The sequence below is a fragment of the Egretta garzetta genome, unplaced genomic scaffold, assembly GCF_000687185.1.
Source record: "Egretta garzetta isolate BGI_Z169 unplaced genomic scaffold, ASM68718v1 scaffold126, whole genome shotgun sequence".
NCBI lineage: Eukaryota > Metazoa > Chordata > Aves > Pelecaniformes > Ardeidae > Egretta > Egretta garzetta.
Window position 1 is genome coordinate 15927 of NW_009260128.1, and position 5563 is coordinate 21489.

General features: G+C 47.3%; 1 protein-coding gene across 1 annotated transcript in view; it reads right to left on the reverse strand.

Moving 5' to 3' along the window:
- The window catches only part of SCGN (secretagogin, EF-hand calcium binding protein), a gene marked incomplete at its 3' end in the record, with an annotated part of 29093 nt that overhangs the window by 15365 nt on the left and 8165 nt on the right, over positions 1 to 5563 (reverse strand). The gene's annotated exons all lie outside the window — the stretch shown is intronic.

Sequence of the window (5563 nt, forward strand, 5' to 3'; positions counted from 1 at the left end):
CTGGTCTGACTGGGCTATACAAAGTACAATTTCCCTGGGGACAGGCTTCTGGTCAGGTGTGGCTGGGCTGGGAACCTTACCTAGTTAATCTCTCCCAAGCAATAATGAGGTCCAACGTTACCCTCCACATCTGCACTGAGCAGGCCCTGGCTCCAATCCCAGTTCCAGGGAAGACAGCCCTCTCTGGGAAGGGAGGGAGGGAAGGAGGGAGGAGGATAACCCAGGCTGGCTTGTGGCATACTTTTGTAGCATTTTTTGCAAAAGAATAAATTAAGTTCTTCCCTACCCCTGAAGAAAAACACTTCAAAGGTTTTATCATCTCTACATCCAGGTGGAGTTAGGACTATAGCTGTGTCTTCCTGGGTTTCAAACTCAGTTTTTTGTCCTTTCAGCCACTACTGCAGGCTCATGGGGTTGTACAATCCCTTCCTTAGTACCGTGACACAAGACCATAAGTGACTTTCTCCACGTTACTTGGCCCATACATCAGTGCAGCCTGCCTGGCTATTCAGAAGCTGAGCAAATATAAGCATCTTCGGAAAGGACCTTTTTTGTCACCCTGTCCTGGCAGAGTTAACCACGGACACGCACGCTCTGCATCATGCCCTGGATGTAGCACGCCCAGGCCTCAGATTATTCACTACCTTATGTGCTCCTTCAGGCCTTGGTTCTGCAAAGCCTGAACAGGAGCAGCAATTGTGCTGCTCTGCAAAAAGCTGCATGGGCTGGAAGGAGAGCTTTCTGCAGAGGTTTGTCACCTCTGAGCAGAGTAACATGGCTGGGCTGCACACACAGCAACTGCAGCTCATGTTCTCACTTCGGATGGGTATTTGAAACCACCACCCTGGAAAGGGAGCACCCCTCACACTCCAACACTTCCTTGGCCATACCCACATTCAGTGGTAGCCAGGTGACGATGGCCATTTCCAGCTGCTCCCAAGCAGTGCTGCTGCACAGCCTTGCCTCGGCAGCAGCTGCCACAGGCAGTGACAGGGATGTAGAGACACAATAGGATGTCACAGAAGAGGTAAGCAAAAGGGAAATGAAGTATCTTCTGCTTAGGCTGGTTAAGATAAGGTCTATCTCTGCACCCACTTTGTTGCCAGCTTTCCCCACCTGTTTAGATGTGACTGGCGTTTGCAGCCTTAATTTGCTGCTAGTAATAACAGAAGAAAGATATCTATGGGTAGATGGATACGCAGATAGTATGACTGATCATTTATGATATAATTTAATTTGCCTTCACCTTACTTCAGAGCAGACTCAGAGCTCATGAACACTTACTGCACAAAGCCATTATGGGCTTATACAGAAATCTTTAAAAACATTGCCAGTGCAGCGGATGCTGCACTGAAATCAGGTGAGAAAGAATTAATTGGGTTTGGATTATAAATGTCACGTCAAGATAACTGAGAGGGACCTCTACTTAGAACAAGTCAAACTCCTTCACCAGGAGTAATACAGGACTAGGATGTACTAGATGATGGAAAATTTGGGAATCTGGGAGTGGGAATGGGAGGATAGGGGCACCCACGTGGCTCTTTGTAGGGCAGGTGGGGTGCATGCCCTGGGGCATCCCTGGGGCACGGTGCCGAGGGCTGGCCACTCCCAGTGAAGAGGAAAGATCGCTGTCCCAGCAATGGTCTTGCAGGGACATGCCCAAGGTGGTGAACCCCCTCCCAGGGCCTGCCTGGTGGTGGCCCTGAGTAGTCCCAGGGCATGGCTGCAGGATGCTCCACCCCTGTGGTGGTGGCCGGCAAGCCCTGTGGGCTGCGTGGCCGGGCGCTCGCACCGCTGCCCCAGGTGGTGCTCACTGCTGGCACTGGGGGCACAGCCCACCACTGACCACGCACATGCAGTTTTCTTTCCCCTCGGCATTATAACTCGCCCTCGTGCTATTTGAATTGCCTTCTGACGGCACCTTGACGCTTTGAGGCGTCAGGCAAGCCTGTCAGTTGCCGCCTTCAACAGGCTTGCAAAGTACTCTGAAATTATCCTCCTCCGTGCCCAGTAGGGTAAGTTATTTCTGAAACGATAATCATAGCCAATATTTGAAAAGTGCGCTGTGGAGTTCCGACTAGTCATTTGTTAAGAAAGCATATTGCTCAACTTCTTGTCAGCTATTCACCACTCGTGGAGCTTTGCATGGCAGGAACATTGTTGTTATCTGCATAAAAATAGGACTACCTCCTTTTTTTTTTTTTTTTTAATTTTTAACTGATTTAAACTTGGTGGGATACATCAAGTAAATACCCAAAATACCATATTTACATAGCTCCAACAGCTTTTAGTCCAAGGGGTGACACTACAGTGGATTTTTCAAATCATACAATCTCTCTCTGTTCATAAATATTCTACTTATGAAACACACATGGTAATGGACCTACTAAAACCCAACCTTTACTCCCAAAGACTGAAAGTGAAGTAAAAGATACTGCACAAACTGGCTTTCCCAGGATGCGTGCTCAAGGCAAAGCTATTTGTATATTATAACTATTTACACCGAGAATGGTACATCTTGGTTTATGATCGTTAAGTTTCAAAGGTGATGTTTATGTTTACCAAAAAAAACCCCCCAATCTCAGAAGATTTAAAAAAAAAAAAAGATCAAATAGGCCATGCCACTTCCAAGCAGAAACCAAGGTTGGGAGACCTGGTCTCCCAGACAGACCTACTGATGGTGCAGACCTGTAGCTTACTCTGATTGCCTTTCCATTCCAAAAACATTTAAAAGGTTGGAAAAAACCTCGCACGTAATCTGCATGATTTGTTCCCCTTGCCTAAGCAAGGCTGTGAACTGCAGACTCCTGCTGTATTTGCTGACTCTGTAATCTGATTTTGGAGGTCGGCAGTGGTGGGGCAGCCTGGGCAGGCTGCAGGGCAGAGCCAGGACAGTGGGGGAGTTGCTGATCCCTCCCCGAAGGCTTAGGGAGCAAGTTCAATTCTCTGGCTTGTTTAGATTTTGTTTGTGTATGGTTTTGCCTCCAAACCAGGACTGTGGCATTGCTACAGTGAGGCAGTGGCACTGGGAAGCTTGTGAGTGGTTCAGCCTCACGCCTTGACAAGCGCGTGCTGCAGAAGCAGAGGGAGAAAAGTGTTCAGACAAAAGTATTGTCTATGTAATATTCCAGGATTTATGGAGCTGAGGTAGGATTTTACTAGCCAAACATCTTGTCCTTGGTGTTATTTGTATTGGTGCAATGTCCTGGGAACCCTATGAGGGGGCATCCCAGCTGGGACTCCAAGCTCTGCTCACAAGAAAGGAGAGGGACAAATAGCAAACAAAGCCAAACAGCAGGGAAATAAAGAGAAAAGATATGGGGGCTATTAACATTTTTAAAAGCCTTGTAGATATAGCAACCAAGTACAGTCATGTAAGTATATTGAGCAGGTTTTTTGTTCAATAGTATTGGTGGTTTGTAGAGAGAAGATTCAGGTATCCCTAAAAGGGACAAAATAAATATTGGCAGGTAAGAAATCACAGCTGAGGCAGTTTCTGTGGGCATGGCCTGGGCAGGGATCCAGCAACCAGCTGGCACTGTGAGAGGGCATCTCTCACCCAGCACTGGGGATGTGGCCGCGCTGGGATGCCGGGGCAGCAAGGGGGGGCTACAGGGCACAGGGGTCCCCAATGGGCTGGGATGAGGTTGCTGAGGGGAGGCCAAAGGTAAAGGCTTGGCAGCTCGCTGGCCAAGAGGCCTGATCTTTTATTCTCTGCCTTCGGGCTCCCACAACTATTTCCTTGCCTCCCAGATCGGGGCAAGACCTATGATAGAGGGAGAAAGATGTGGAGCAGAAGAGGAAGAAGGGGAGACCTCTGGGCAGGCACACGCAGGGACGAACGGCATTTGCACAGAAGCACAGGTGCTGCGCTGGGTGCTACGGCCACCGGCTTCCCTGGGGAAGTTTGTTTTTCCTTCCTTCCCTTTAATTATTAACTTGCTGTTTAACTACAGGTTGCAACAAGCAGGAAAGCCTAAAACCTAAACATGCTCTGCTTTCAGATGCCTCAGGCTCAAGCTCCATTTCTTCAAGCTTTACGAATTATGGGGAGAGTATTAAAAAAAAAAAATACACCACCTTTCTGCTCTGGAAAGCAACTGTACAAATAGCGCGATACAAATTTGTGCCTCTTGTCTCTATGAGCCAGGACAGGGGGAAATGGCTTTGCAGCAAGAAAAGAGCAGAGGTTGAGCACTGCTTTCTTCATCAGAGCTAACACTGTCTTGAGTATGTTACCCGTCTCACGCAGCAGATCCCTCCCCAGTTTCAAAGGTTTGCAAAGCTTTCTCAAGTGTTCACTGCTTGGGCTAAAATTCTGCAGACTTGTTAGTAGCTAGATAAAATCTCTCTTTTGTGAACATTTAAGCGAATGCTCTTGCATCCTTTCTGGCAGCTGTCTGTATGGGGAGGCCTTTCTTGTCATTCCTTGTTTTCCCTCCTGCATGCACCTCCCTGAGTTTCTGGAGGAGAATTTAATCAAGAGGCAATAGCCCTAATTGACAGAGGAGCACAATTTCCCCTGAATTGCTGCCTACCTGAGGCAGAAACAGCTATAGAGATGCTCACATTTAGCACCACTCAACACTGCAATGAAGAGGATTCCCTGCCACAGCCTGGAAGACATACCTGAACTAGGACCTGCCTCCAATTTTGCTCAGGCTTGGGCTAAGGAAGAGTGCGGTTGCTGGGTGAGCAAGTGCTTGGCAAGAAAGGGTCCTGCAGCAGGAGTAAACCCCTGGCAATGTCTTCCTGAGGCTCATTTAAGGGAAAAAAACCCAAGCCCCTGCTAATTTCCGTGAAATATGATCTTCATTGGACTAGAATGGGAGCTAGCCTGGAATGGAGAGGTGCTGTAACCCCTTTTCAGGTTGCTTCATGTGAGTTGTAAAGCTTCAGCTTGCCCTGGTTCCCCACAGGTCGGATGCTGCATGGTTTCCAAGAGCTGCTGCATGTTCTCACTGTCCAGTCAATGTCTCCACCATGAGGAGAAGGCCATGTCATTTTTGTCCTCGTAAAAGCACACAGTTTAAAATATTGCTGTGGCTTTGTTCATACATTTCTCAGGCTTACGGAGTAAATGTCTTACTATGGATGCTCTTCCACAGAGTTTTGCAGAGCAAAGCTTCTATGCTTCAAGTTGCCATAACAAATGAATTTTCTGCTTTCTCCTTTGCATGCCCAGTCTTCATCTTCCCCTTTGTGAAAACCCTTTAAAAGTATTTAGCATCACAAAGGTAATCTGGTTTTTAATACGGTTTGTAATAATGGAAAAGGCATGCTCATATTCTTTTTTAATCTCCACAGCATTTAATTTCTTTGTCGTTGGTTGGTTATGACTCTTTGGAAACCTGTCTGTAATCTGTCTTTTTTGTTAACCCATTCCTTTTATATTGTTGCACTCTTTGCCTCGTGCTGCCTAATTAAATTTTTGCTCCTTAAGGGATCCATGTGCTTGGCAGCAGCTCGCCTTGATGAAAACACAACTATGAGTCATTTGGTTTGGGGGGTAAAAAGCAAATGTATGGAGCACTGTGGAGCCTTTCCTACTTGATGAAAGGGA